A 10,490-nucleotide genomic window follows, 5' to 3' on the forward strand; every position below is an offset into this window, starting at 1 on the left:
GCGGGCTCCAGCGCACTTAACTATCGAGGGGGCAATTTAAAGGGGCGGGACCCCAACCACCACCTCCCTTGCCTCACAGAAAACATCCATCTTAAACATCTTGTCTTAAAGAAATTGCACCTCTAAAAAAAAAAATCTTTTTAAAATCCCTGATGGCCTCTGGGCGTGGTGAATTTTTAAGTGCTTCACAACAAGATTTTGCGCATTGCTTCTGGACATTAACCCGTCAGACTTCCTGTCCAGCATCCTGTCACTAACAAGTCCTCCGCTGGCTCTACCTGGAGCTTGAGGAAATGACAGAGTCTGGCGTGGACTTCAAAGCTTTGCAAAACAGAAGCACCGGGTTCTTCAACAAGCTAGGATCTGCTTTACTGAACAAAGTCCCCGTTCTGGTTTCTTGTGGGAGAGACAAGAAGAGGCGACAAGTGGTGGGTTAGAAAAATTTAATCTTGAAGCCAGACTGTTTTGGTTCAAAAATTTCCACTATGTACGAAGAGAGCAAAGCACATTTCTTAATTCTCCATCCACTTGGGTAAGCTGAAGGTGGTGAGGACAGGTACATAACTTGTGAATTTGGTGTGAGTTTAGTTCCCAGTAGACTAAGTACAGTGAGTGCCTCATGTTGTACTGTATGACCCACACAGGCTGCTCAGCTGAAAATGAGCCCTGGGTGAGTTCAGAATAGGCGCTTAGGGAACAAGTTCAATAGGACTATTCTGCAAAGAGCTTGGAGGCATATATGTACCTACTTAAACAGGAAGCAAGTAAGCTCCTGTTCCCTTGGCCTCCCTCTTCAACCCCTCCACTTTGCCCCTCCTTCCAGAAGCCTGATTTATATAGTATCACACATGGTACCCAAATGTTGCTCCTTAGTTTCCCTAGTAGTATGGGGGTGGGGGGCACTCCCAGCACAGAGCTGCCAGTACTCCTGAGCAGTCTGTCTGGTTTGCCCCCAAGGCTTGAGGAAAGGCATCTGCCCTTCCCCAAGCATTCGGAGAACACAGCCTTGTTCCCGCTGTGGCTATGGTGGGAGCAGAATGGGAAAGTGCCCTCCCAGTGGGGAACCTCCCCTCACTTGTGGCCTCTATTTTTAGTGCTTCCCCAGGCTCTAGCTGGAGAAACCGTTTAGTCATCAGGGTGTTTATTTTTCCGGCTGTTTCCGACGTCGGGAAAAGCAGAATGTTGAGACTGGAGAGACTCAGGGCTGCTGTAAAAGGCGTCTTAGGAACAGGCCTGGGAACAGAGCCTTCAGGCCACAGGGTCCCAGCTTGTAGGAAAACAAAACAGGATGGGCCCGGGACAGCTAAGCCCTCAGGAGTTTTCAACCTGCCTCAACCTTGGAGGCTATCCAAGCTACAGAACCCTCTGGCACAACTCAGTTTCAAGATTGTTTCTCAAAACATAACCAAGGCCAGAAGAAATTCTTTCCCAGAATCCCCCTCCCCAACCTCTCCCTGACCAACTTGGTGAGCCTCCAGCGAACCACAATCCCAGCCAATCTCAAATATGAGGCGGGCAGTCCAGAGCTATGATTGGTTGGCTGGCCCTCCTGGACCTGGAATGTTGAGTCCTTAAAAAAGGAATGAGGAAGGAAGGTGAGTCACCTGGGGAAGGTATTAAAGGACTAGCAAGATGAAAAAGCCAAGACCTCCAGGGAGGTGGGGGCCCTGGACGCATACTGCTGTCTTGACAACTCACAGGAGACCAGAGTAGGGGGCAGTAACACTACAAGTGGGACACAACTCAGACTCTGAAAAAACGTCTGAGAGAGAAAAGGTAACAATCGTGAGGTCTTGATTTCCACGAAAGGCTGAAAAGGGCCAAGGTAATGTTGGAAGTTAGATGAGAAATGAACTTCCTGAAAGTGACTCTTTTTCTTCTGGCCCTTGGACTTCCATCCCAGAATCCTCTTGGTCTCACATTTCCTCTCCTACCTCTATCTATGTGCACCATCTCTTATTAATCAATTTATTGTGTTTGTTAGCATACCATGCTGCATGTTTAGAGGTCAGAGGACAATTCTATGGAGTGGATCTTTCACCTTTCCATTGGTTTCAGGCTAAAACTCCCGTTGCCAGTCTTGCATGGCAAGCGCTTTACTGACAGCCATTTCGCCCATCTGTTCTAAAGAAAAGTCACCTTCCAGCCCTGCTGTAAAATCTCCCGTGGGCCGAGACACTTTGATGCCCACCGTCGTCCTAAAAAGAACATCGTGTAAACTCACCTGCAGCGTCATCTTCACAAGGCTATCTGGTAAACAAAACTTAACCCTCTTTTATCCGCCCCTTCTCAAGCTTCTCCAATTCACCTGTACTTGAAAAGGTGTTTCCCGCAGGTCCTCATCCCTCTCAGCACCCTCTTCTACCTGGCAGTACTTACTCAAACTAGGAAAAGTGCCCCTGCCTTCCCCCTCTAGTCTGGTGAGCTGCTTGGCAGGCCCTCCTCCTCTCACCTTCCCTTCCCCTGCGCCATCTGGACAGTTCTCAATCCCCACCTCCACCCGCAACTCCGCCACCGAGTCATCCTTCTTCCTCCAGTTTTTGGATGATCACAGCAAAGACCCCCAATCCCTCCCCGCATCGGCCACCACTCTTGCGAACTGGACCCTCAGCAGGTGGGCGTGTATTTTCTCCGAGTGAAGGTGGGACGCTCCACTCGCCCTTGTCTCCTCAGGACGCACTAGCTTGCTGGGTTTGTTTGGTTCCTAAGGTACTCTCCTCACCAGCTCCTGAGTAACTGCGGGGATGCAAAGCTGGCGTGGAACGCGCTTAGCAAATGTATTCGCGCAGCCGTGTGAGTAAGAATTGTGTAAACTGCTGAACACCTCATTTCTGCATCGATAACCATGGTAGACAAGGACAGGGGTCGAGTCTGGGATCCTACAACTGCACTTCAGGCCAGAGTTGGGGTAAAGGGTAGCAGAGTCCGCCAGAAACTTGTCAAGGTTCGTGTGGCACAGTAGTACCTAAGCTGAGAATCAGGGTGCCTGGGACCAGAACGCGGACAAGAGCAGAGGCCCCTGGAGCTGAGGGACAGCGAAAGGTGCCAGAGCGGTCCCGGGTCCGTGTACCCCCACAGGAGCTCCCTGCCCCCGGCTGGGCAGGATGTGGTGGCAGCTGCAGTTGGGTGGGCAGGATGTGGGGGTGGGGGCAGACAAACACAACCCTACAGTAGTCTCTCCCCCCACACACACCAGCTCCTGCCTCCACCCCCTCCGGGTCACGTGCTCTCAGCTTGGGCACAGACGGACTATTTCTCATTTTCCGCGGAAGGACATACCAAACTCGTCTCCGTGGACTTAAGTTGTACCACGCCATTTTCTTGTCCCTGTCCCCAGCCTAGGGCAGAAAGTTTGCCCAGGACACATTTCTGTAAAGCGCGAATTTACTAGAGAGAGGCCCCTTTAAATGCAAATGAATCGCCTTCTTGCTCCGCTCCCCCCCACCCCCATCCCAACTTCTCTCCTCGTGCCCAAACTCCACCAGCTGCTATTGACGTCAAGCGTGCGTCAGCATCGCCAGCCCAACCAGACAGCACGTGGGGGGAAGAAAGCAATCTTAAAGGGCCAGTAGCTCAGGGCCTGTTAGGTTACCGGAGAAAGGAATAACGAAGTGAGATGTTAGAAACTATAGGAACAGGAAGAATTACAGGGAAAACATTCAGAAGGACTGCATAAGGCCGGCGAAGTGGCTCAGCGAATAAAGGTGCTTCTGTACAAGCCCGAGAATCAACTTCCCAGAGTTATCCTCTGAGCTTCCCACATTTCTCCCCAGCACACGTACAATACTAATAAATTTTTTTTAATTTTTCTGAGAAAATAGGAGAGTATATTCCTATCCTTTTGTTTGTTTTGCTTTTCAAGACAGTTTCTCTTTGTAACCCTAGCTGTTCTGGAACTCACTCTTTAGATCGTGCTGGCCTGGAGCTAAGAGATCTGCCTGCTTCTGCTGGGGTTAAAAGCATGTGCCACCGCCGCCCAGTGGCGCTTTTTGTTCTTTCTTTCTTTTACTTTCTATTGTGTTTGTGGTGATCAGAGGACAACTTGTAGTAGTAGTTCGTTCTCTCCACCTTGTGGGTTCTGGGGCTCGAACTCAAATCATTGGGCTGTTTGAAGCTGCGGGGCTCTTTACAGCTGAGCCGGGGGCTGGGGATTTAGCTCAGTGGTAGAGCGCTTGCCTAGCAAGCGCAAGGCCCTGGGTTCGGTCCCCACCTCTGAAAAAAAGAAAAAAAAAAAACAAACAAACAAAAAAAAAAAAAACAAAAACAAATACAGCTGAGCCTCCGCGGCCCCTTTTAAATCGCTCTCTCTCCCCCTATCTTTCCTTCCTGTCTTCTTCCCCTGTAGGGTTTGAACCTCACACATGCTAAGGACACATTCTACCACTGAGCCACAATCTCCAGCTCAAGAGAGCGAGTCCTAAACTAGGCTTTGCCTTTAGATTCCCAGACATTTGGTTTTATTTATCTGGGAAAGAAACCCAGGACCTGGAGCAGCAGGTTCGGTTTAAAGGCAAAGGAGACAGGAGTTCTAGCTGGATAAAAGCATTAGACAGAGGCTGGTGGATCTCAGAGTTCCAGGCCAGCTTGGTCTATATAGTGAGTTCCAGGACAGACAGAGCTACATAGTTGAGACCTTGTCTCTAAGATCATGAGTTCAGTCTTTTCCCTCACCCAACTCAGTGTGTCTATCCACAACTGTTGTGCCTCCATCTATTGTACAGAACAGAGAGGTCACCCAGTTAAGTATTTGTAGAACGGGAGAGTTGAGCCCCGTACAAGCTCACCTTTTTCAAGACCCTCTCCTACTTTGCACACACTCAGACAATCTTGCTTTTGGAGCACATACAGCATTTTTTGAGCAGCTCTTGTCTTCCTCTCTTAGCGCCATGGGCAGACAGGTCCCTGTTCTGGTTCTTCTGTTATTAGTTGGCTGACCTTGGACAGTGTTACTGTGAGCGTTGAATAGGGCAATTTCAGGGGCACTTTTTGCTTGTTTACTTGACACAGTCTTATGGTGTGGCCCTGTGGCATGAAAATCCCCCTGCCTCTGCCTTCAGAGTGCTAGGTTTAAAATGTATGCCACCATGCTCAGATAAGCTCTCTCTCTCTTTTTTTAAATTGTGTTATTTACTCAGTGTGTGAGGGTGTGTGTACACTCATGTCACTCTCACCTGTAGAGGTCAGACGAAACCTGTGGGAGTTCAAACTCAGGTCATCAGGTTTGAGTGCAAGCACCTTTTACCCAGAAAGTCATCTCAAACAACCCCTTTTAAAAGTATTGTTAATATACGTGCACATATACAACAGTGCAGGTAGGAAAGTCAGAGGGCAGGTCACCAAGCTCGCCAGCCCTCTGTGAAGTTGCTTGGGACAAACAGGAGTACTGCAGGGTAGTGTGGGGTTTTCAGTCTTTCTTAGGACAGACTCTTACTGCGCAGTACAGCCTGGTCTTACACTGTAGATCCTCTCTGCCTCTGGAGTACTAGGATTGAAGCCTGGCTAGGGGTGAGGTCTTTTTTGTTTGTTTGTTTTGTTTTTGTTTGTTTGTTTTTTGAAACATTTTCTTTTTGTTTGTTTATTTTAGATCTATTTATTTATTATGTACACAGTACATGATACTATGTATTATGCATGCCAGAAAAGGCATCAGATCCCATTACAGATGGTTGTGAGTCACTATGTGGTTTCTGAGATTTGAAGTCAGGACCTCTGAAAGAGCAGTCAGTGCTCTTAATCACTGAGCCATCTCTCCAGCCCCTTTTCTTCTTCTTCTTCTTCTTCTTCTTCTTCTTCTTCTTCTTCTTCTTCTTCTTCTTCTTCTTCTTCTTCTTCTTCTTTTTTTTCTTTTCTTTTTTTTTCGGAGCTGGGGACCGAACCCAGGGCCTTGCGCTTGCTAGGCAAATGCTCTACCACTGAGCTTTTTTTTTTTTTCCCCTTTTCTTCTTTTTTTTTTTTTTTTTTTTTTTTTTTTTTTTTTTTTTTTTTTTGTTTTTTTGTTTTTTTTTTTCGGAGCTGGGGACCGAACCCAGGGCCTTGCGCTTCCTAGGCAAGCGCTCTACCGCTGAGCTAAATCCCCAACCCCCTTCTTTTTTCTTTACATTCACTTTGTTTTGATTGCCCCCATTCCACCTGTCTCCCCTTAGACAGTTCCTCCCCCCATCCTTCCTCTGAGAGGGTGGAGGCCCCCTCTGGTAGGGATGAGTCCTAAAAAGACCCTCTCCCCTATTAAACTTCGAGCTTCCAAGAGTAAGGCTATAACATTTATTTCCAGCACCTAATGGGGCTCATTGCCAGTGCTTTAAAAATGTGTGTGTTGAGAGTGAGCTAGGGCTCAGTGGGTACAGGCACAGGTAGAATCAGGGTTCCATCCCCAGGCCATGTGGACATGGTGGAAGGAAAGAATTGATCCCTAAAAACTGTCCTCTAGGGGTTGGGGATTTAGCAAGCGCAAGGCCCTGGGTTCGGTCCCACAGCTCCGGAAAAAAAAAAAAAAAAAAAACAAAAACAAAAAAAAACTGTCCTCTGACCTTTCCCACGAGTGCTGCTTGGTGTGTGCACACATACACACACAAACAAGTAACTGTAATAGAAAGACATTTTAATGTTTGTTGAGGGCTCAGTGGTTGGGAGGGCTCAGTGCTCTTGAAGAAGACTCTAGTTTAGCTCTGAGAACCCACTACACAACAACTTGTAGCTCCATCTCCAGGGGATCTGGAGCCTGCTCCTCTGGGGCCCATATATGTGTGACATACAAGTCATACAAATACACGCACATATATGAAAAGAAAAGTAAACCATGGGGCTAGGGAGATGTTCAAATACACTTGCTGCAGGGCTGAAATCCCTAGTGGTGGGATAGAGTAGCAGTGGCCAGAGGAGCAAGTTTTTAATTCCCTCACTCCCGACCCCTGTGCCTCTGCACTCAGAAGGCAGAGGCAGACAGATCTGAGTTCAAGGCCAGTCTGGTCTACAGAGCTAGTTCCAGAACAGTCAGGGCTACACAGAAAAACCCTGTCTCAGAAAGAAAGAAAGAGAGAGGGAGGGAGGGAGGGAGGGAGGGAGGGAGAGAGAGAGAGAGAGAGAGAGAGAGAGAGAGAGGAAGAGAAAGAGAAGAGGAGAGGAGAGAAAACACTTGCTGTCTTACAGGAACCTGAGTTCATTTCCTAGCACCCACGTCAGGTAACCTATGTACATATTGCCCACACACAGACATATAGATCCATATAACTAAAATTCCTTTTTAAAGAATTAGTCTAGGTGTGATGGTGCTCACCTGTAATACTAGTACCCAGGAGGATCAAGCATTCAGTCATTGTGGATGTTTGAATGAGAATGGCTACATAGGCTTATAGGTTTGAATGCTTGGTCCCCAGTTAGTGGAACTGTTTGGGAAGTATTAGGAGGTGTGGCTTTGTTGATGTAGATGTTGCTTTGTTGGAGGATGTTGCCCAGTCTTCCAGGTTCTCTCCCTCTCCCTCTCCCTCCCCTCCCCCCCTCCCCCCCCCTCTGCCTCCATCTCATATCTGGATGTAAGCTCTCACCTACTTTTCCTTCACCATGGCTGCCTGCTGCCACACTTCCTGTCATGATGATAATGAACCTTCTGAAACTGTAAGCAAGCAGTTAAGTGATTTCTCCTGTAAATTGCCTCTGTCATGGTGTCTTTTCCCAGCAATAGAACAGTGACTAAGATGGCCATCCTTGGACTGTATAAAGAGTTGGAAGCCAGCCTGGGCTACATGAGATTCCATTTAAAACAAAACAACACACACATCCACACCTTGTTAAGTGAATAAAGATGAAATCGTTAATGATTTTAGCATCTCCCAAATCTGAACTATCTCACCCTGAAATTATCTGGAGAGAATGAGTTGTAGGACCTTCTTCTCCCAGGTTCTAGGTATGCCAGGTTTTAACCCTTGAGATGAGGTTCAGCTCTGTAGCTAAAAAGTGCTTCTTCAGCTAGCCAACTTCTCTTGAAACATGGGCGGCCTGCACCTGCTTCCTGCCAGGGCACTTGCAACCCTCAGACTCAAGCTGTAGCTCGGAAGGCCTGAATCTGCAATCTGACTTCAGCCTAGAGTATTACACAGATGTATAATACAATGTCCAATGCACGGACTTCTTGGCCAGATACTAACTCAACTTAGGCTTCTCTTCTTTATAGCGTCACTGCTGCTACCCCCACCCTCCACCCCTAGTCCCAGCTGCCACTCCTCTTTCTCTCTGCCTCCGCTCCGCACCTTAACCTTCATTCCCCCTGGGGAGGGCACAGTGCCTGCTGCCACCTGATTCTGGCTTCTTGTGCTCAGAGACCACCTAGTCCTTGTTCCTCCTGTCTTGTAGCTGCTTATCGATCTGCTTGTCAATTTCTGTTACCCCCCTCCCAGGCTGAAGGCCCGACAGGCACCAGAGGGCACTTCCTGCCTGGGAATAACTGTGATCAGCCAGCAGGGGCACCAACTCATGCTTGAAGAGGAGGCATGAAGAGAGCTAAGACTCTTCCCTGGCTCTGAGCAGTCCTAGCAGCCAGCCCATGGAGCCCAAAGACTGTAGTGGGTTTCCCCACAGGAATCTCCCAGCAGTCTTTGTGCCGACTCCTCCCTCTATAGAGGCTGGGTGACACCAAGAGCCTTGTGTTCCAGAAAACCTCAAAATAACCCATCTTCACTGTCCGGCTGCTATTTCTGTCCACTCTGTTTAATTATTCAAACCCAAGTTGGGGAGTGAGCTATATAAAGCCCTTCTACTTGGGGACCCAGGAGAGCTGGGAGATGTGCCAGGTTGCAACAGCATCAGGCAATGGGTTTTGGTGAGATCACTTGGCCCAGGACTGGAAGTACCTTCTGCTGTCTACTGTCTGCTGGCCTCCTCATCCAGAAGGCAGCTTGCAGGCTGTCCACTCCAGTGCACTCCTCCAGCCTGCTGGGAGCTATCTGTGCCCTGCTCCTGCATATCCCTCCAGTCTGTCTAGTCTCATCTGGCTCTGTGTTAACCTCTCGGTCCAGCTGCTGCTGCTGCTGCTGCTGCTGCTGCTGCTTCGGCTCCTTCTTCTTCTTCTTCTTCTTCTTCTTCTTCTTCTTCTTCTTCTTCTTCTTCTTCTTCTTCTTCTTCTTCTTCTTCTTCTTCTCCTTCTTCTTCCTCCTCCTCCTCCTCCTCCTCCTCCTCCTCTTCCTCCTCTTCCTCTTCCTCCTCCTCCTTCTACACTCCTTTCTTCTTCCTCCTCCACTTCTTCTTCTTGTTCCTCTTCCTCTTATTCTTGTCCTTCTTCTTTGTTTGGTTTTTGTTTGTTTGTTTGTTTGTTTGTTTTTTGAGACATTGTTTCTCTGTATAGCCCTGGCTATCCTGGAACTTACTCTGTAGACCACACTGGCACAGAGATCCACCAGCCTCCCAAGTGCTGGGATTAAGGGCATGTACCACCACCCATCACTTTCCAACTTTTTTTAAAAGACTTATTTATTTACTATATATAAGTACACTGTATCTGTCCTCAGACACACCAGAAGAGGGCATCAGATCCCATTACAGATGGTTGTGAGCCACCATGTGGTTGCTGGAATTTGAACTCATGACCTCTGGAAGAGCAGTCAGTGCTCTTAACCACTGAGTCATTTCTCCAGCCCCCTACTTTCTAACTTCTTATATATTTGGTTGTGAGCCTAGCCTTTCACGGCTGAACCATCTCTCCAGCCCTTTTTCCAACAACCCACAAAAAAAAAAAAAAATTGGCTGGTAACCATCTCTCCAGCCCCTACTTTCCAACTCTTAAAAAAAAGAAAACCCAAAAAAACAAAAAAAAAAAAAAAAAAAATTGTCAAACTCAGCATCTGTGACCCAGGACAGCTGAGTGGCAGAGGACAGTCGGGTGGACCCAGACAGGCACCATGCCTTTGGAGGGTACTTGCTGTTTGCTGTCGGTGGAGTGATGGTCTGGGTGGAGTGGTTTTGGCTCGCATAAACACTGAGTCTCTCAGGCCTCTTGGGAACTCTGCCCACATAAGGGAAGCAAAGTAAGGGTACAAGATTCTCTATTTCAGGCCCAGTCTTTGTCTGCCTGGCCCTAAGGCCACTGTAGTTTCTCTGGGAACCCAGTTGAGATAGAAACAATGCTCTTAAGGCATGACCCTCCCAATATGAGCTATGTCGGAAGATAGCCCAGTTCATACCTATGCCTTTTGGGACCATGTTCCCACATACTGACTACTAGTGGCTTGGCAGGTCCTACAGAGTCCATCGAGGTCCTTCCTATAGCATCACCCCTGGAGTTTCCAGGATACTGCTGCAGAATGGAGAGGAGGCATAGTTACCAAGCAACAGAAGGCATGTAGGAGGGGTCCTGGCACCGATGGAGGTTGAGGAGCCTGGAAAGAGCTGAGTGGGCCAAGTTTATAGCTCTCTCTTGCTTCCTCATAGCTCAGAGCAAGGGTGACCACAGACCAGCAAACACTGAGGAAGAAGTATGTGAGCCTTCCCAAGTTATCTGCACT

Source organism: Rattus rattus, chromosome 3 (genome assembly GCF_011064425.1).
Source record: "Rattus rattus isolate New Zealand chromosome 3, Rrattus_CSIRO_v1, whole genome shotgun sequence".
In the NCBI taxonomy this organism is placed as follows: Eukaryota; Metazoa; Chordata; class Mammalia; order Rodentia; family Muridae; genus Rattus; species Rattus rattus.